Source organism: Rhyacophila brunnea, unplaced genomic scaffold (genome assembly GCF_057557595.1).
Source record: "Rhyacophila brunnea isolate RB1 unplaced genomic scaffold, BYU_Rbru_1.0 scaffold_3, whole genome shotgun sequence".
In the NCBI taxonomy this organism is placed as follows: domain Eukaryota; kingdom Metazoa; phylum Arthropoda; class Insecta; order Trichoptera; family Rhyacophilidae; genus Rhyacophila; species Rhyacophila brunnea.
This window is the reverse complement of record NW_028232965.1, coordinates 57,856,880-57,880,226: the sequence shown is the minus strand read 5'-3', so window position 1 is coordinate 57,880,226 and position 23,347 is coordinate 57,856,880. Positions and strand designations below refer to the sequence as shown.

Sequence of the window (23,347 nt, the reverse complement as noted above, 5' to 3'; positions counted from 1 at the left end):
ACTAAATAAACATATAGATCAGTTTCTTCCACTCATATTTATCGATTACTTATGAAGTAGGTAGGTACATATCAAAGTTCACCTGTCAGGTCTTTCTCTATTTTGTATTTGTATTAAATACAATTGTATACATATTATGACGCCTTTCGATTAAAATATGGGTCAAGAAGGAAAGTTATAATATCGTTAAATTAAATGTTAAATCTTTATTTACGGTGTCTTGGTTTGAACCATAAATCAGGAAGAAAGGCGTGCGATCGATACATTCGATATACGGTGTTATATTATATTACATTGGTTAAGTAAGCAGACAGGAAAAAAATGCCCTAATATTAAAAGATAAATTCGAATTTATCAAATGAATTACCATACAAAATATGATTCAGATAGTAGTTCTTTGAATACGTAGTTTGAAGGTAGGTGTGATGACTTCTCGAGAAAAAACAAGATCGAAGTGAAAGAGGGAGGTTACCTAAACAATTACCAATAAAGTTAATAAAACTAGACTAACGATGGAATTCTGAGATCCTTGGTGGATGTAATGAGTCATTTATTTGATTTGATAATTTCCTTGTATTTATTTATAAAATCTTGACGGTATTTCGACAACCTAGTAACAGCCCTGTTTCGAACTAAACTAAACGATTATCATCTGTGTACCTATGCCTACCGTTCGACGCATATTATTTAGCTCGCATTTTTCTTTTCCCTGCCGTTTTTCAAACATGGGTCGGGCTGATTGATAAATGGACTGCGCGTCTCCACGACCTCTGCTTACAAAAGAAAGGTTTTCTTCGAGTGAAGTAATATAACTTACGAATCCTACATACATTCAATTATTCACGTTGAGCATTGATAAACATGATATGTACCTACATTTATTTAGGCTAGTCTTTCGTCCTCTACGTTTTGTATATACCTACATCTACAAGAGACCATTGGATTATTTAAATATTCAACATTTAAATCAATTAGAACCACTTCTAACGAAGTGAAGATAACGAATAGGTACCAAACATTGGCACGTTTATCTAAAACTATATACGGATTTTTAATTGTGGTTTCGTACCGTACAGCAGTAGCGAAGAGTGGAGGTAGGCTGTTAAGATCCGCCATAAATAGTGTACATTAAACTTTGTTAGTCATACGTATTTGTTTTTATTGAACTAAGACTACAATTTAGAGATTATGTTGGTTAGTTTTTAAAAATCAATTAAACCCTGCCAAACCAAACCATAATAGTTTTGGTATATTTTGGGCGACACGACAAAATTGTCACTTCTTTTTCATTCATTCTTATTTGTTTTCGTTGGATTAGGAATAAGTACATATTACGAGATATTTGTACACATATTGTTGGTTCATGTTCAGCTCTACCTAAACCAATTGAATTTTAAAAACTAAGCAAGACCATTTGTAAATTGTAGTATTATTTCAATGAAAACAAATGCGTGTTACTGACAAAGTTTAGTGTGCACTATTTATGGCGGATCTTAACAGCCCACCTCCACCCTTCGCCACTGCCGTACAGGCGTACTATTTATATATTTGTGACAATGTAAATAATATAGTTTTAACAAAGATTCTGTGAATATTACACAATTAATTTGATTCTACAAATTAGTTTATTTATGGGGTATATTTATATATGGGGTATATGGGTTATAGTATATTTAGGGGTTATTCCAAATTATTAATTCAATGAAGATTTGTACATACTTAAATCTTGTTTACTATTCATAATTCAGTCTTGAATAAAAAAAACTTGACAACCTTTCAGCCAGCCAGTCTTCTCTTCTCTGAGAGTATATGTCTCTGAAATATTTGATGCATGTTTAAATCTTGCGACTGTCAAAAATCATATTTTATCTTTTAATGTATGCTTGATGCAAACGAGTCCTCAATGGGTTGAACTATAATAAGCTAACAACCATTCATCGATTAAAAAAGACTATTAATTTAACCTCCGCTCTGTGGAGGCTCATAATATTGTTAACTGCAGTCTTATATGTGGGTAGTAAAAGCACTCAATCCATATAACACCTCTACATAAGTATCTCGTTAATTACCTAACCATTTTCTCAGAGCTTGGTACACAGGCATGGGAATAAATGATACAGTGAGAGCGTAACCTTATTGCGAAGCCGGATATGGCGGAGGAAAAAGTGCGTCGAAAATTGAGATAAAATAGCCTCATGGTCTATTAATAGTGTTTCCCTGTTTTTTTCCAGCAAATGACGGAAATGCGAGGTGATGTGAAGTCACAGTCACGCGACGACCGCTCGACTCCCAAAACTTCGCCAAATAAAAACAAACAGTTGTTTATATTCGGGCAGAAGTAATTTCGCTCTTAGAATAGTTTTGATGTTTGGTCTTTAAGAGCATACATAAGTGAAACGGCAAATAATTTTCAACAATATGAGGGACGAAATTTCGCACTCGTCGCCAATCGGCGAGCGGCAGTCGAGGTGTGAGCACGTAAATTTGTTTTGTGTTAGCGTCGGAGTAATATATTCTTATATCGTGTAAAGATGACTAAAAAACGTTATGCATATACTCGAAAAAGAAAACATGTCAATGAATACATTATTATTATTATTACTAATATAACAATAATCATAACACTAAATGGACGCATTGTATGAGAAATTATGTTTCGTTCGGCACGCGTCATTTGCACAATCCGCGCGTCGCATAGTTACGATCTTTTTAGACCATGCCCCTCAGGTGAGGTATTATAGACTTAAGCAGTCGTTAAGTTTTAGTTAATATGGAAAATTGAACGATTTTCTAATAGGTCGTGGACCGCATAGGGTACATGTGTCACTATAATAAACATTAAAGTTTTAAATTGAATATGTACATTATAATACACCAGTCACTCTTCGGTCTCCATTACGTAGGTACCAACATATTTAGAAGATGAAATCATGAGATCGCTGACACTGCATGCTGATGGTTATGTTCGATTTAGTATCGTGGCCGGAATGGTGACTCTTACCTATACCTATTACTTACTCTATATTATCGCACCGTGATTGTAAAACCAAGGCAGCTGCAAAAAGACATATTTTGGATATATTACGGTTTGAAGTCTTCGTTTTGTTAGGAGAAATAGAGTTTCTAAAAAAAAACCATAATATTTGGTTAATATCTACAGTATATTGCATGTGCTTTCAGTTACTTCACTTTTACATTATCAAGTTCACGACTTTTGCAGTTGTTTTGCATTTAATTTCGAAATCGAAAAATTTGCAGATGCCTTGGTTTTACACTCACGGTACGTTATATTCACGAAAACTTTTACAGATTTTTTTGTATCCCATAACCTAAATAGATGATGTTAATTTAGAGTCCTAAAATTTAGTACGTGATTCCTAATTTGCTTCGTTCTACAGTCAATTGTTATTTAGAAATTGTTTTAAGTCTTATACTACTAAACAATGACCAAATGAAGAACGTTATGTCAGAAAGTGCTGGGGACATATTATCACGATTATCACGGGAAGAATTTTGCTTGAAATAATCACGATCGTTAAAAACCCGGAACACGATAAAGTGTGACAATCAACAACCAATATTCGTGTCAATGGTTATTCTATTACACAATAAGTTTACTTAACCGGGCATACTAATAAACTAACCTTAACTGTGCACAAGTTAACTATAAATAAAATTAACCAACGAATCCACCTTTTTATTAAATATTTGTACCGGTTTCGTCTGCCTTAGAGGGCCATTTTCAACTGACAAAACCGGTACAATTATTTAATAAAAAATGGATTCAGTACAAAAAATGCGTTCCACCATAAATTGACAGTTAACACAATTAATGAAATTAACCATGATTTTTTCTAACCATATGAGCCATCCAAATGTCAACAAATCATTTTTTTTTTGCTATTTTGCAATAGACAAACAAATATATAATACTGAAATGTCATTTTGATTTCCATAGTATCGCACGTACCTATATATTAATAATTTAGTTGCTAGGAACATCCCCTTACCAACCAATAATAGTGGATTGGATTACGGATTTCTTCCGAAATAACTTTTCATACAAAACAGAATTAACTGAAAATAAATTCAATTCTACTTCAAGATGGCTACAAGTATTAAAAGAATGCATTGGCACCGTGTTCTGATATATTCTAAAAGTTTCAAATGTCTAGCTAGTCGGGAAGTTAGTTAAAAATCGATTGCAAGATTTCTACTGGATAAACAACCACCGGACAAACAAGATTACGAGCTAAGAAAAACGTGGTAAAAATCACGACTAATCGTCTTTTAGGTTGCAATATTTTAGAAAAAAACTCTATACTCAGGTGTATATTTAAACTTTTTTTAGATCTCGTTTGCATTTTAAATAAGAAATGTAGCGTTCCTGGAATTTTTTATGTCCGTCTTAAAAACGGAATGTGCTTAGAAATGTCGTAAAAAGACGTCTACTCTCTCTTCTGTATTTTATCAATAAAATTATCGGGGCATAAAATTTGCAGTAATTACTTTTTAATCAAACCGATGTCGTCAAAACTGAAATTGAACGAACTTTTGCTTGAGACTTCCATTAATAAAATATTTGTTAATAAAGCATTTATAACATAGTATATATTATTATAATCATTATTGTATATACATGTTGCACTTTGTATTGCTAGGTAGATGTACTTCCTACTTAATGTAATGTTTCAATATACAAAACTATCTAATTGTAGCAAAGCTGACTTCATTACCTACTATTATATTATTATCATTATACAAGTATATGTAGGTATATAATGGATATCCTAATAAGTAACTTTTCAATGTCGATCATTACACCGTTATTTTAGTTGTTAATAAATCAATGGTTTTATATTATATGGATACCCATATCTGTGTCAAATTTAGTAGCGTAACTATGCGTAGGCTTATTTGACTGAGCGAGCACATCGTTCTGAGGTCTTTAAGGGCAAAGAATGTAAAAACTTTCAACCACCCGTATGAGTAAAAGTTACCCAACATGTTTTCATAGTGGGCAGTTAAATATAGACTTTTATCGAAAGTTGGGTAAACTTTTATATTGGCCCACTGTAAGTTTGGCAGCTGATTGAATTTTCATGAAGCCAATTCTCTTATCAGATAATCATGGGTTCTGAGCTTTAGGCATATGATTATTTCTGCAGAAAATTGAAGGAAAATATGGTTTTGTAATGATATCCCATGAAGAAATGCTGATATTTAATAATATAAAAGCATACTATATTCGTCTATGTACAAGCCGGGTCTTGCTGCCGTCATACGTGTGCACTAAATTTGTGAATATTGAATGGCCATTTCCACTGCAAGCAATTAAGCAATTCTCTTCAGTATGTCAACAACTTTTGTTTGGCTTCGAAACCACTCATTGTTTTATTATCCTCCAAAGTAATGTCTGATATGTTCATGTAATCGAATATATGAAATAATGGTAATACGTCGTTTATATCAGAAACAGGGTAGGTATATAATATATAGGTATCTTTTGGTTTAGGTCCTATTGTCAGCCACTCGTCAAGCGATGCTGCTGCTCTGAGAAACGGTCCAATACTGCAGCTGAATTATTATTGGAGATTATCAAGCCATGGAGTCTTTCTTCTACCGGCAATCCGTCGTCTTCTTATTCTTCCTTGAATGATCAGTTGCAGCGATGTAGCTATCGACTAATAAATCAACCTGTAGAATTTAATATAATGTATATAATCATCTTATTGATGAAGTTTACTGCACAGATTTAAGAAATAATCATTCTTCTTACTGAAATTACATACATTTGAAACGCCTTATACCTAATTATTGTAAATTCTAGAATTTCGAAAGGGGTTTCGGAGGTATTTAAAAAATATTTACTTTCAATATAAAAAGAATCTAGCATTCTTAAATCGTGTACCTGTGCATCAGATATATTCATTATTGGATAAAAAATAATAATCTTACTGTTTGCACAATTTTAACGTATGTATATTAAAATACAGTACTTAAATATAATGTACTTAGTGTTATATTCTCTTTTACTGCAACATAATGTTTGGAAGAAAAATCTCTGTCCATATTCATAGTAGGTATGTAGACATTCTCGTCTAAAATAAATTTTGCTGGGACAATATGAAATCAGCATGTTGGCGAGATTTAATGCCACCGATGTCACTCAGTTTAGAGGCATGACATCCATGTATAATGTATTTTTCATGATCCTCTTTATTGAAACACATGTTGGCCCGTTCGCTGGTATTGCGGCGCGTGCAGACGGTGTTTTTCCACCAACACGCGCGCGCAAGTCATCCTTTGATCCCGCGGAGGCAGATTTTCCGTTCTTATGGTTTGTGTAGATGGCATCGCTAGTGATCCCTCTTTATGCAGCGCGTACACAACATTTCAAAGGCGTAGACGTAAACTGAGGCCATTTCTATGCCACACGGTGTCACGCGAAGACAAATAAATAAACGGACACTATTTTCATAAACTTACAAAACAAAAACTAGAATACTACTTAACTTATCAATTAATATTCTTCTTCACCCGTGTGTCCCTCTGTTTATGATTTTGACTCTTTTTTCTCCTAAAATCTTTCTAACAATCTCTGTAGTCACGACCATATTTATGAAGGTAATGGATCTGGCTTCTCATTGGAGAGCTCCGGGTTCAATTCTCCATGATGTTACAATACATATTTGTGATGTTATTAAACCTGTGTGTCTCTGTGATTGTTCCACTACTACGTTTCACTGATGTCATGACTTGTTATAGTGCTCACAATATATTGAACGACCCGTAGCGTCCTTCCCTTGGCTGGATCATCGTGTAGGCAACCTTCCTCTTCCCTGTCGACCCTCGATATTTCTCTTGAAGATGAGCCTGTTCAAATTAATATAATCTGAGAAAGCGACAGGTGTAAGTTAAGTTGAAGGGGTTTGATTTTTTTGTGAAAATCTTGAGACTTGGATCATACTTACATCAATATTTAAAATTTTAAAACATAATAGTGAATTACTTACACAATATTATCCTAAATGACTTTCGTAGAAAGGTTATCCATAATGTATCGAAGTAAGTATATGGTCAATTTAATATCACCTTGCTGCACCATAAAACAATGGCGCAGGTGAAATGAAGATTTCTATGTTTTTATTAAAATAATAAAGTTAATTTCGCCAACGTATTAATAAATTCTAATGGATTTAAGTTTTGTACTATTCCATTTGAATCGTTTTTTGCGACCTGGGTTTCGCCTTTAGGCATCTTCAGGCACTGTGTACGATGTACACTGTGTATTGTACACAGTGCCTGAAGATGCCGAAAGGCGAAACTCGGGTCGCAAAAAACGACTCAAATGGAATAGGTAGTACAATCCATTAGAATTTAAATTCAAATTCGATCAAGTAAGTACCATCGGTCGATAGTATTAATATTAATAGTATTAATAAATTTCAATGAACAACTTGGTACATACAATTTTATTCGCGTAGAAAAAATAACGATTCAATCAATTATTGATCACAGCTGATGTTTCAGATATTTAACAATTAGAACTGTTTATTTATATTTATACCTGAAATATGTAAAAATATACTAGTTTAACCTACAATACTTAACACTAACTTGAATTACTATAATTACCTCTTGGTATTGCTGTTCTGTATGTGACGAAAATGTCAATGTAACGAAACCTTGCGACCTCATTTATTTTATTTAGGACTTACGTTTTGTTTTTAAATGTAATATTCACACTCAATTTATTGTCACTTACATTTAGCCAAGTACGCACTCGAGAATAAAACGTAAAATGTATTGAAACATATTAAAGTCTGGGCTCCTACGTCTCTGTTTAAATATGTAATAAGCTTTAGATGTCCGCCGAAGGTTTTTTGCGTGTCAGTATAAAATCCTTTAATCGCCTTCAAGTTTCTCACGCAAGAGTAAGAAGGACGCTTACCGCTCTCTCTCTTTCTCTCCCTTGTATACCCACTATTATTCATTTTCAATGCTGGTTTCCAAACGTTATGCAGCATTTACGGCACTGTTTGTATATAGAGGCTTTTAATTATAATTCACGATGAAAGCTTCTGTTTTGAACTCTGATTGAAGCTTTTAGAAGTTTATAATGCTTTTATGAACAAGACGTATTTTGATTAAAGTAGAGGTCATTAATATCTAAATCAGATGAATGATGTGAAGTTAAGTTGTATTCTTATTTTATTCGTTGCGTACCAGCTCCTGTGGTAAGTGATCAGTTCTGCAATCGTCACGTTATTTTATTCTAATATTCTTATTGTTGCAATAATATTTTCACAGTTACGAATACCATAAGAGACATCCTCTTTTATTAATTTTTAAGCCGCCATTCTTGGTTGTGTAGCTGTACAATTTCATTAGGCCCGTTTCAGATGGGACACCGGTGTCGCGCTCGTATATAATATAGGAGGCCTTTGTATTCGAATAAAGGGGCCTTCGTATTATGTTTATGAACGCTCCAGAGCTAATGAGTCAACGCGTGTCCGGTACACTTTTTCGTCGGCCGCTACATTCTCAAGCCGCCGATACACTTGTTTTTATTACTGCAGCCAGTTTTTTTATCATAATTTATAACGCGAAATTATGCGTTGACTCATTAGCTCTGGGGCGTTCATAAACATAATACAAAGGCCTCGTATATTATATACGAGCACGACGCCGGTGTGTCGTCTGAAACGGGCCTTAGTTTAGGTACAAGTTCGAAAATACTACATTGTTTGTTTTCTGTAATTTGGTATGCTTGGAAGTTGATTATTAGGACTATATCATTATAGACTATTTATAGAATACTATATAGCCCGATTCTTACGTATATTCGTATATATGTAGAGCTGAATCCAGGATGCTCAGTAATAAGAATGAACGCGTGTTACTGGTCTTTCCGAGTGCATATGTCTCAATACAGCGCGTTAGCTGAATGCAGAACTATATGTAATGGTATTGATATAAAACATGTATATGTATGTATGTATGTATATATATATATATATATATATATATATATTAGGTGGGTTTATTTGTAGTTTTGTTATATTAAAAAAAAAGGTAAGTATCATGTAAGAACGTTATTGAATATTAATTGTTTAACTAATAATTTTTTAAAGACCGATATCATAGATATATCTCATTAGTTAACTCCATTAATTCACAATACGTTACCATTGTTCCTAGAATGGACGATTTTACAACTCTTGAGTGTAGTATTTTTATTGTTTTTCATTACTAGTGATCTATTATTAGGTTTTGACGATTTATACGTTTATCGAGTGTATTTTCAGTGATAAGGTAGGGATTTTTTTTTTACAAATTCTTCAACCATTGATTATTTGTTTGTTTATATTTTTTATTGTAATCCTTGACTTAATAGGTAGGTGATAAATTTTTTTACCTACTTTATTAAATTAATTTATTATATAAGTTAGAGTTAACTATATTCGTTGTCAGTGTGTATTTCCCTTTTGGTGAGTGCACATAGTGCCTGAAAATTCCTAAAGGTGAAACCCGGGTCACAAAAAACGAAGTGGAATAGTACAAAACTTAAATCCAGTAGAATTTAAATTCAAATTCCATCAAGTAGGTACCTACATTCGGTCGAATAAAGATTTCTTTATATCGCTTTTTGATGATTCATACTTATATGAAACAAGAGTATAGGGCATAGGCACTAGAGAAAATAGTTTGTAATAGCGAATATGCATGCGTTGCTGAAAATTCATCTCCTTTATATAGGCGAGTAGTATATCTCTTTGAAATTTCGATTGATGTTAGCACAACTTTAGATTAATTGCAATTCTTTTGACCCGGTCGCCTGGAGCGTAGAATCTAGATATTTGTAAACATGCTGAAATATGTCCCGTCCGTGATATTCGGAAACAACGGTTCTCTACTGCACATTTAAACCCTCGGCCTATCTCTGAAATCTGCATCTAAATCTTGTCCAGCGTTGATGTGAGCTTTTGTTCGAAACCGAAGGGTTATTTTGTATTTAGTGACCTTAGAAAGCACGCAAACTTTGTTATTTATAAATACCTAACATTATTTAATTCGTTATAGGTTCGGTTAGCATCAAAATTAATACATCTGTAAATATATATATATCACAGTGGCGAAGGGTGGAGGTAGGCTGTTAAGATCTGCCATAAATAGTGCACACTAAACTTTGTCTGTCATACGTGTTTGTTTTCATTGAAATAAGACTACAATTTACAGATGGTGTTGGTTAGTTTTTAAAATTCAATTAAACCCTGTGAAAACCAAACCATAATAAATAATAGTCAAAAAATATTCGTCTATCTATAAAATATCTAAAATTATGCAATTAATTCATATATTACTTTGGATATTTTATAGATAGAATAATATGTTTTTTATCTATTATAGCTTGGTTTAGGCATGGTTTAATGAATTTTAAAAAAATGAACCAACAATATGTGTAATAATATGTATTCTTAATCCAACGAAAACAAATAAGTATGAATGAAAAAGTTTGCACAATTTTGTCGTATCGCCCAAAGTATACCAAAACTATTATGGTTTGGTTTAGGTAAGGTTTAATTGATTTTTAAAAACTAACCAACACCATTTGTAAATTGTAGTCTTAGTTAAATAAAAACAAATACCTTTGACTAACTAAGTTTAATATGCACTATTTATGGCGGATCTTAACAGCCCACCTCCACCCTTCGCTACTGATATATCCTCCTTGTCTACTTCCTCTAATTGTATCATATACAGTGAACATTAATGTCTTTAGGGCTACCTACTTTAATGGTTTTAACTGTCAATTCTGCCAATATATTAAACACGATGTATTTGTGTGTGAAATGACAAAAGAGAAAAGTCTTAAGTCATTACTTTACAGGAGAACCGAAGAAGAAGAGACTGAGTTTGGACATTTTTGTATATGCACTCATACAATTGTTAAAATTACAAATTTATCAGTGTTGATTCGACCTATCCCCTTAGCAGCATTTCCTATTATGGTTAATTTGTGGTAATACTTAATTAAAATTTATCTCCCTTTTCTTTCACACAGGATTCTTTCTTTATCTTCGTAATTGAATATAGATGATGACCAATTTTTTCCAGTTAGAGAAAAATAGTTTAATAATAAAAATACACAGTAAGTAGGTACATAAATAATTATTATAGATATAACAATGTGTTTTATTAGCCGTATTACCGTAGGTAGAGGTTGTGATTGAGAAATCGGAATTCTAGAGAAATAATCAGAAAACGCCAATATCAAATGCCAAATCTCGAGAAAGTAGAGAAATCACAATCACAATAAACGGAAATCAGTACCTGTCGTTATTGCCATATTAAGTAGGTCCTACCTATTTAATGTTTACCTACATGTTTATTATAAAGTAGAGATACTTTATTTTGCTGTCTATATCAAAAGCTTATAACATATAACAATGTCCTTATAATTTATTGTTGCTTTTAAACAATTTTCTGTAAAAAAAACAAGTTAGTGTAATTATTAGGTTGGGTGAAAAATTTCACAGTCAATTACATACAGCTCGGGCGGCGAGAGCTATCGTTTGGTCTACTAAAAAAATACGCTTTGCTAATTTTTTCGTTTATGCTTTTCACATTCCGTGAAATCAACTTGCTGTAAAATCAACGCGAGCTTTGCAAAGCTCAAAAGAATTTGTCTCAGTACTTTATCATCGAATTCACTTTATTATTTTGTATGGAGGCTAATTTATCAGAAAAACCTTCAACTAGCAAACATAATCAAAGCTTCAAGATTTTTCGATTTTGTTTTTAAAGCGACATTTTTATTAGATTTATTTTCTCTTTAATCTACTTTTTTATCAAAACAGAATGATTGTATTGTTAGATAAGTATTTTTTTATATTCCATAAATATTAATTAAAACAAACGACAATGTGTATTGTTCTACATAATTTAATGACTGATGAGTATACAATAAAGATAAACAAGTATTCATGATTAATACAATATTCTAGAATTAACTTTTACAACAATTCAATTCGAATTTGCATTTGAATTTGAATTTCTAAAATTGCTTTCGATTTTTGACAGATGTGAGCGATAACAGTGGCAAGCTTGCTGCAAATTTAATCATACAGAGAAGGTTTTCTTCATCATATAATATGGTAACACCAGTAAAGTGGTGGTATTAAATAATTTATTTTCGAAAGGATTTTTTTTCAAGGATATGAAGTTGATTGATTTCGTTCATCATACATTCAATTGAATTTCATTTCATTTTTCATGGAATTAAGGGAAATTGGAAATGGGTTCAAGTGCCTTTAATAGAATTGCTCTCCCGTAAGATTTTATTATTAGCGCACAATGGAGCGTTTTTCAAAACGGGGGTAGTTTATTTATCCATTATGTATTATAATATTCGTTTATTTATTACGTTGAATATATTTTAAGGGCAACATGAGTGATTATATATTACTTATTCAGTTCCCGGCTGCTTTAAAAAATGTAAGATTGTAAGGGAGAGTTTTCCGTAGCATATTTGATTTATTGCCTGTATCGCCTTCGCACAAAACGTGCCCTGCCCTCATAAACTCGAAACACATTCATAATATTCAAATCTAGCCTCCAAAACGCCGAGCATATGTTTATCAATCCGCTTCACTATATTTTTCCTACATTACACTCCAACGAAGTAAATATGCACACTGTTTTCTTCTTACATATCGACTGTGTTTAGGAAAAAGGGCGTAACCCTCGATTTTTCGAAAAGTGCTTTTATTAGATATTAACAATGTATACAACTAAATACACGTTCTGTAAAAAGGAAGTAAGCTGCAAATGCCGATTTATTATCTAAATTCAGATTTAAATTGAGCTTTAATTAAGTTTTAATTTAAAGAAAAAAGCATTTACCCTCAATTTTAATGATTTTCAGTAATAACTTCTTTAATTATTAGTAGATCAAAAAGATATTACACCAAATCATCAATCATCATACACCCAATATCTGTGCCTATTTTTTTTATTAATATTAAACCAAAATCATTCAAAAAACGTTTTTTGCCTTTCCTGTAAAATTTGTTCTCTGTGGGTTACGCCCTTTTTCCTAAACACAGTCGATATAAAAGAGACGTTGGAGCATAAATGATTTGTGATTACCTTTCATAACAGAAACCAATAATATATGTTTTATTATATTATATATCGTTTTCATCAATGGTCTCTAGAGAGCAGCGATAGTTTTCTCGTTAAATCTGTGCTACTGTATATCAGAGGCTCCCAACTGGTGTACCGCGAATCTGCATATGGGTTTTAAGAATCATCGAATCTAAGACTATCATCGGTCACTGTCAAGAATTCAAAATGGTCGTCTATAAAATGAACTGAGCAGGAATTTCGAGTAGCTCTTACAATCATCGGCCAAGACACAACAAATGTGTTCTCTTATGGTGAAATCTCTAAGAAAAGTTGTTATCGAACCAAAAGTAATGGGAAAAATATTAAAAAAAAATTAAGTTCAGTATTTCAAAAATACATGTCTGTACATTTAGATAGGTTGCTAATAATGAATGACGCAAGTTTTATGATCAAAATTATTACGTTCAAAGGTTACGTAAACCTGTTCACTACAACATCAAGAATCCAAAATTGGGATTAATTATATCGTTAAGTAGGTACTTATATATTTTTTTCAATTTTAAGAAACATCGATTTACACGTTACATAGCTCACAATTAAAATCGGAACAACTCGGTTTGTATGTAGGTAATATCTTCCTAAAATACATTCCTGAAATACTAGAAATTATTTTTCATTAATATTTAAGAAAGTTATTTAAATTTAAATCTTGTTGAAAAAATGTTCAACGTGGCAATTCTTCTATAATTTAGGTACACCTGGAATTGCCGGACTAATAGTATATAATATATACCAAGATAATAATATAAAGCAGCGCTCGGCAACCTATGCAACGCTTGCCACTGAGTGGCACGCGAAAGGAATTTTGGTGGCACGCCTCGAAAATGACGATTTATTAAAATTTTCGGAACTTTTCGGTAATTTAAAGCTTTTTATACTTTCCAAATTTAAAAAAAGTTTGTGAACACTTTAAGTAATGGCTTTGTAATAACTGATATAATGGATTATATATCAACTTTGTAGAAGTATTTCATAAACATGTTTAAGGATTTACAAAAACCACCAATGTTTATATCACCAATGAAAATGGAAATATCACAAATCACCAATGTTTATATATTTTGCAAGATAGTTACAAAATTGATAAAGATATTTTGAATTTTTAAACATTGATTAGGTATATTGATTAAGAGTTAATCTAATTTAACAATTCTGAAATTTTGAAATTAAACTTCAAAACTGTCAGAGATGAAAATATGAAAAGCGAAGACAATTATTATCTTGACATGATAACCAAAACGTGGAATGATCTTCCAGACAGATTTAATTGTATGAAAAAAGTCGCATTCGCTCTTCTAAGTGTTTTCGATACAACGTACTACTGTGATTAAACATTCTCAATTATGAAATATATTATAAACCCGTATCGAAATCGTTTAACTGGACAAATTTCGAAAATGTGCATAAAATTAAAAACTTCGAACTATGAACCAAATATTGAGGTTTGCTTCCAAAATTCAACCTCAAGGGAGTCACTAATGTTTAAATATTGTAATTTTTATGTAGCATGTATTATTATAGTCAAATAAAATTGTCCTTCAAAAGATTTACTGGCTTTATTCCAGTTTCACGCTGAGTGTCAAGTACTTTGAATTACCTGTTTTGTGGCACGCTAATGCATTTGGGTTGCCGACCGCTGATATAAAGTATAGATAATACGCAAAAATGTTATTTAGGAGTTTGAAGAAAATGCTTGACACGTATCTAATTAATATTCTTCAGTCGGCCGCGAAAATTTTATGACGTGAATGGTATGCCGTGGCGCGAAAAGGTTGGGAAGCACAGCTATACTGTATCATCAATAAGCCAACTTGTAAGTTTCTCCCAAGATTCCCTGTGAAACCGAAGTAGCCTGCAGCGAAACTTGTGTCGAGCGGAGTCTGTTTCGCGGAGTTTGTCCGCCCTTGTGGGGTATTTATGACTAGAAATAGTTTTGCGTTACGCAAGCCGGCTTCTTCACACACGGCGCGGCGCAACTTCGCCTCGAATTTCCTTGATTTACCTACTCGTGGAATAAGCCAATCGCACTAATTTAGGCGCCGCGCCACGACCGGAAACAAAGCCAATTCAGGGTTTATGTGACACATTGTAGCGATGAAGGAATGACGCGTTACCTAAGTGAGTTTTGTTTTATAACCTTGCATTATGTAGCGGTTACAATATCCTTTTCACGATATTTTACTAAAAATACGAAGGTGAAATACCACATTGCTAATCGAATTGATTTTTCTACAAACATTGTTGCAAAATATATAATAGTTGTGGAAGAGACAATTAATTAAAAGATCATATAAATCACATTATGACATAGTCCAAAATGACATTATTATTTTTATAAGTATTACTATCTGTAAACATGTCGTCCTTTCTGTATCATGTGTAAGTAGAATATGCAAAGCGCAGTCCGATAGTTGTTAAGTGAATTTCTTATTTTAAAATTTTATACCGTTCACAAAAAAATATGAATTGTAATATACATTTAAATCGCGCGGAAATCTGAACAATGCTGAACAATGTTTTGAAGGAAAGCTAACAAAAGTTTTCGGCGGATTTTTTTAAGAAAAGGTGATGGGGGGTTCGCATGATTTTTGTATAGAGGCTCAATTTCGGTATTTCCACCCTGGAATCGTGGATCGTGGGTTCAAATCCGTGTTTGGAAAATTAACATGTAGTTTATTTAATGTATGTCTGGATCCAGAGCATTGACCTAACGGGTTGAACGAACGCGGTAATTCTCGTATAAAAATGTTAATAAATTTCCTCGGGAGGCGACTAAATTTCAAACCGGATTGTAGATCCACTGAAAAAATGTAAATAATTGTCGAACAAGAACTTCTTGTCCACGCGTTAAAATAGTGAGCTAACAAGCCCCTCCTTTGCAGTTAATTGCAGTTCCGTTTCAAATGAGGAATATTTTACGCTTCCGTGGTGTACGGATCTATAAATTTACGTAATATGATGCTTTTATAATACAAATGTATATAAAACGATATTTATATAAAGTAATATTAAAATTATTATTAGTAAACTTTTGGTTTATTGCGAAGAAGAAAAGGAGTCACATCTAAAAAGAGAGCCGATACATTGTTTAAACACGCGTTGCCGCCATGACAGGTACAGGTTCCTCACTGAGAAGTCTTTCATATGCGATTACAGCGACTTCCGGTTATCGACGAGATCTTGTCGGACAGTACCTAAATACTCTCAAGTACATATAAATGTAAAAAATAACGTAATGAGCCCTAGCCTCTGTGCATGGATCAGTCGCAATCTCTCGCAAGGATAAAGGATCTAGACTTATTTTATTGCATGTGTATAGAAAAACCACTAATTGTTCTTATATTATCATATAAATATATATCGGACCGCACCGATGTATGCATAAACAACCCTAGTTTTTTGGCATAATATTTTACTTGTCATAGACAATTATTGAACTCGATCGATGTTTGATAAATGGATTGTGAATCGAGCATTGATTTATGGAAGTCATTTCTCAGCGAGCCAATAATAGCAATATCGATAAATAATATATGCGTCAACGAAATAGACAGCGGGGGGAAGGCGGGCTGTGCATGCAACAATAACTAAATTCACACTTTACATATTTAGCGCGCGTAAATTTTCGCACTGAATTGTCGAAATCCGGCGGAATAATGATTAATGACCCGCGGAGATTTATCATCGCGCCATTAATCATTTTCGGCGTCGTTTTTCCGAGTGACGCGGCGGCGGACGAGGCGCGAAAATATTCCAACATGGCCGCCGCCGCAGTCAAGAGTTCGCGGGATGAAGAGACCGGATACGATCGGGACAATATGCCCGCCTTCGATTAATGATAATTGCAATTTTGGTATAGGCTTCGATCAAAAAGTTCGCCTGTCATTAATTCTTCGATATGATTAACACCTGCATATTGTATACATTTCATGAATGGTGTTAAGCGTGTATCCTTTCCAGTATATCCATCACCGCGTTAGCTAATTCGGTTATATTTTATGTCGATTTGGAGCCATTTTAAATTTTTATCTAATATGCACGGATTGTTGTGGACAGCTTCGTTATAAAGATGTATTCAACAGGATAACTACTGTCCGAAAAGAAGATCTAGGCGATAACCTGAAGTCGCTGTAGTCGAAGTGCAATTAACTAAATAGGAGGGGCTTTTTAGTTCACAATTTTAACACGTTGACAAGAAGATCTTGTTCGACAGTACTATCGAAGCGTTTCGCCGCTCCCGCATGATGTTATAATGGTACGATTCGACTATGAGAGCTTGAAGTACAATAAATTAACTTCTTCATGTCGGTGTTATTATCATGTATGACTCATCCACCCGTTGTACATGTCCCAGCTCCCAGTCATCTAAGGCGACCCAATTTGATGGATTGTAGGTACGATGTGTGGGTTATACATAGAGTAGGTACAGTATCAATAAATCCGAAAATCCCACGCACCCCACCCTGCTCAAATGAGCCCTGCACTTTGACCATGTTTTACGTCATGGACAAGATTTCCGAGCCATATATAACATCTTACCATCTTACTAGTGTTTTATCAATAGATTATAGAGACACTAATAATTCATTCACGGATACCAATATAATCGCTATTCCCAGAGATTGTGATTAAAACTAAAGATAAAGACAAACACACGATTTTATTTAAAATCGGACAGGATTTCTAAACTATGTTATCTCCATATAATAATCGGCTTCTTATGTCGTCTCCATGCGAGAGACGCGCCGGGATTCTTCCCATCTACGCCTTGGCCATAATCAATCGCCATGTTGGTCTTCTATTTCACATGTAAAAAATGACATTAAGATTGATAACTATTATTGATATGAAATTATAATATCCAATCATATTAGTACCTATTTAAGTTGTCTGCCTAGTTAATATAATATATTGCTGCTTTGATATAATTTGAAATTATAATTTATATTTGAAATGCAGTACTTATTCAAAGCTCGTTATATAACATTAACAGTTACAGCTGAAACTTTAGTTATAGCCCCGGTTCAAGTTACTAACTAACAGCTCTGGTTTTAGTTCCATGTAGCTCCAGCTTGCTGCAATTGCCGACAGAACCAACCTATTTAATAATAATTGTGTTTGCTCAACTAGATTTTATGAATATTTCCATATGATTATTGTTCAAGGATAAAATACACCAGAGATGATCGCTGAGCGCTGACTTGTAACTTTTTTTACCTCGATATGTTTTGTAACAGTATTCAATTACGACCTTATCGTTCAGATGAAATTTTGATTTCTTTTCGTAACGTGGCGTGGTTGCCCGTTCGATCCCATGGCTAGTCAAATATTTTTTTGGTAAAATAACCAAAATATACTATTTTGAAGTTGAAATGAAAATCATATGTATGACTGTCCTAGCACTTTTGTCGGTTTCCCATAGTTACTCCTTGCCTCTGCTGAAAGGTTTGTATTTTAATAGAATTTTTTGATAAAAGAAAATGATAGACTTGCTATAAAAGGTAGGCACTATTAGGTATATCAGGTAGTAGATTTTGTAAGTTTGTATAGTTTATCGAAATGGCCGAAGATAGAAGTCATGATCGTTTTATATTGTATATACCTATCCAGTGGCGAAGGGTGACTTTTCAAAAGAGGTAGGCTGTGGAGATTTGATAAAAAGAACACACTTGTCAGGTATACTTACGAGAAATAAGAAGATAATACGATATTACTACTAATGAATAGGTACACACTAAAAACAACTACATACTAATGACAACGACACACTAATTTAATGAATCTTCAAAAACTCACTGACGACATAAAATTAAGCGATCAGCTGTTTAAATTTCGTATGTATTCAAAACATTTATACACATCAAAAATTATTATATAAACGTTCTTTTTATTTTTAAAACAGTCTATATTTATTAATATTCGATTAAACACCATAGAAATTGTGTTTTTAAATTATCTTATTATTAATTATTTAGTTTTAGGCTCTGCGATCGGAGCTTACCTTAGTTCATATAATTCGATAGACTGGGCGGGGCTACGTGACGGAAAGGCCATATGAAAAAAATTGAGAATTATTTGAAACATAATCCGACCTTTATTTACGTCAAAATAGATGGCGCGCTGTGGTATATTTTCTAAAACTTTTGCAGATTGTTTTGTAATTATCTGTGCAATACATTCCTACCAAACGGCATCTCTCGTTGGCAAAATAAATTATTTTATAGAATATATTATAATCAAGTGATTATATAAATCAGTCAATATGCAATTAAAAAATATTTTTCTTAAGAAGGTAGGCTTCAAATAATCGCCTAGTATGGAGTCTTCGCCACTGTACCTGTCCCACCTTCAGTCGGGTCGATAGGCGTTATACGATAAGAAGATGAAGTCTTGAAGTCTCCTTCTCATTTATGTTCAACCTAGTAATAAATAATTTAAATAAAATTAAATAGTAGTTATTCCTGGGACACTTAGACGAACATCTAACATTTGATAACCATTTGCAAATCAAAAAGCACCAAGCTCAAGTCACGAACGCCAGACTAGGCCATACGATAGGTAGAAAAAGCAAGCCCGCCTTTAGAAGCAAACTTCTTTTCTCTACTGCGATTACCCGTTCCATTATGACATATATGTCTGGCGCTATGCTAATCCTACAAAACAATTTTAAACGCTTTAGACTATAAAAAACTAATCTCTTAGAATGATTACAGATGCCCCATGGTTTGTTCGTAATGCCACTCTTCATAGACTTGAACGTAGAAACCATCTACGACCACGCCTTGAAACTTTAGAATTCTATAGCTCCATGACAGCAGACTTCCAAAACCAGTCGATCAACCATCTTAAAAATTACGACCTGGCCATCCCCACCGAATTTTTGAGGCTATGACCAATTTTGCTCTTAAAGCCTCCGTAGTCTATATATGTTTTTATTTTATTTTTCCACAGTAAGAGACAACAGAGAGGCTATTTAGTTCCCTCTACGTCTGCATAGATATAAAAATAAAATATTTTGCAGTGCTGACTCCGTCAATTCGAAGGAGAAACCCCCATTTTCCGTTATATTTTTACTTTCTTTCCCTAGACCCACGACGAAGGGCCATGAGCTCTTTGTTAATAGGTATACAAACGCGAGTACTACAGATGACGAGGATAAAAGGCCGTTTGACTTTGGTGCCAGTACAATTTCGGAGCGCACTTCTCGTTATACCACGAAAAGGTCTAGATACGTGGCGGGTAGTGAAGAGAAAGCATGACGTCTATAAATACACATATTTTCTCTAATATAGTATCGGGTTTAAATACTTTTATGTGGTTAGGATATTTTAACAATATAAAGAATTGTTTTGACAGAAATTAATCTGCGCAGTGTTCACCTTGCGAAAACGTTCGGTTTGCTTATTTTCGATCATGAGTTTGAAACTTGGCAATATTAAGGGCTCGTCCAATATTATAAAGCCGTCAATATGTTGATCTTTTCGAAATTGTTTACCCCTTTATTATTAATGCCACGGGAAACATTATGCCTATCTATATTTTTGCTCGGAGTTATGTGTACCTAGAATTTTATATGGCTGCAATAAAAATAACTGAATATGTGATGAGGAAAGCTCTCGACGATGGTAAATTATATTTACCCGTTTACTTTTTCCGCCCATTTAGTTAGAAACTAGTTTGGTTTAAACTCAAGCATGAACTATGGATATTTTTAAATAACGTTCATGGTAAATATATACACGTTCATTTGTTTATATTGGTTTAAATTTATTTAGCTTTATCAAGTTATTTTACTGGCGATTCATTATATATAGTTAGTTATAATGTATATTTTAAACTTCTTTAAATATGATTCCTGGCGTTGATCACTAAACATCAGCTGAAACGAAATTTGAATTGAATAGAAATATTTTAATAATTTAAAATATCGACTTGATTATTATTAAGTATTCCTAGTATATTTTTCCGAACTTCGACTTAACGACTTTTTCGACGAATTCAAATCATTGAAGTAACGCTAGTTATATGAAACATGGTTTCGTGATATAATTTAAAAATAAAAACGGTTAGAAGTGAATATCTTTTTGTTTTACTTTTTTATTTGCATTAAAATCATTTCCATAGTGAACGTAACTCGGATAATATATCTATACAAAATCTCGTAAAATGCACTAAGTACTATTAAAAAAAACAAAACTGTTTTTGTTGTAAAAACTTGAAATTGCGCAGATTGCTATTTCTTCTACTGCGCACGAATTACATAGGGAAATATAATTATTATGGTCACCGTTACTATTTCCGACTGCTCTTGACATAAAACCTATTGTATCAATTTCTCTCGCTCACGAAATTCACGCTTATGTGGTACCTGTATGTTTATATATTGTGTATAATAGAGAATAACTCCAAAGCCTGATTTGGTTTAGATCTATTAGTCCTCTCTGATATTAGTATCAATTAAACAATTTATTCATATTAGGCAGATTTAATTCTCAATATTTTATACTCTTTAATAGTGAACCATATCTGCTTTATTTTTCACACCATATATCACGACAATTTTATTTGTGTCAGACACATAAATCATGCAAAAAACAAAATAGGAAAAAAAGGCAGTAGTGCCCATTTTGGCACTTTATCAGCCAGAAATGGTTCTTTCAAAATAATGCTTAGGTTAATATCCATTATGTTTTATATTATGCACCACAATAATCGAGGATGTTTCAACATCGGCGACTATCAGTGAATTATAATCTATGAAAATATACTTAATATTTTTATACGGATGTCTACATTAATGGAAACTATTAAAATTTGATATTATTATTTCGTTGCGAATTTGTAATTGATCATTTGGTTGGCATCTGACATAGGTATATCAAGCGTTTTTTGGACACCGTAAAAAACATGGAGTTTCTCTAAAAAAAACTGGAATATTACATACACCCGATCCTCTTTTTGCACGGGGGGGGGATACGTTCCAAAGACTACCGTGTAAAAAAGATAAGGTGCCCATTCAAAAATGGTAGATAGGTTCCATTACTGAAAATCAACTCAAAATACGAAATTCTTGAACTCAAAAATAAATCGAATTTGTTTATTTACATAAAAATACATAATTTTCGATTTAAATTAAATTTAGCATAGATAAAATATATATTCATTCAGTGTCGCTACTTGACAATAAGCGTTCCCCTTACTGTTTTTCGCTGGCAAAAAATCACTCTCATCGCTGGAAAATTTTAATGACGCTGACGCCGAAGCACGCGGCGCGTCTCTCGTATCGAACCCGAAGTGACTGATTAGTGGCGCCATGTATGTACGTATGTATGTCTGGGCGGCATCTGGTGACAACATATTTTTTGTCTGCACCAATGGCGTGCGGTCCATTGGAACGTAATTTTTTGATAAATATGTACATACATACGTATTTTTATTCTTTTAAGTTTTTTTAAACTGTGTTAATGCAAAAAAATCAGTGTAAATAAAAAATAATCGGTACTTTTTTAAACCGTGTTATTTCGAAACCGTGCAAAAAGAGGATCGGGTGTATTACCTATATGCCTTCTGCAATATATATTTTACCCAAACAGCACATCTATTCTATACACAAGGCTGCTATCGGCGGCTATCGAGGGTAGTTTATCGTATTTATGTACTTATTGAGGAATTTAATTGTTACAATAATTTTTAAGTTCTATGTTTTATCAGCACCTCTCTTGGCTGTGTTAACTTTTAGATTATTTTAGAACGAAGTAGACAGTTTGACAGTTTAGACGGCTAACTTATTGTAACAATAAAATTATAATAGGTACTTACCTCTCAATACATAAATATGATAAACTACCCTCGATAGCCGCCGACAGTAGCCTTGTGTATAGAACAGATGCGCAGGATGCCTAAATTTCATACCTGCAATAATTTTAAATATGATTTATTTATTATCCGAGAAACAATACAATCTTCTTCAATATATATTCTCGCCTCGTGAAATTAATCACATTTTATAAATGCTAGTTTCTTTTAATTTTGAGAAAATCTAAAAAAATTTTGTCAGCCAGCTTATTTTCTTACCCTGCCTAGTGTATTTTTGTTAGTGTCAGTTTACAACACTTATATCTATGCTCTGTCCAGAATGAACATGGTGATTTAT

At 33.1% G+C, this 23,347-nt stretch overlaps 1 protein-coding gene across 4 annotated transcripts in view; it reads left to right on the top strand.

The window, feature by feature from the left end:
* sfl (N-deacetylase and N-sulfotransferase sfl) overlaps positions 1-23,347 on the top strand; it is a 394,455-nt gene that overhangs the window by 360,753 nt on the left and 10,355 nt on the right. The window lies entirely within an intron of this gene.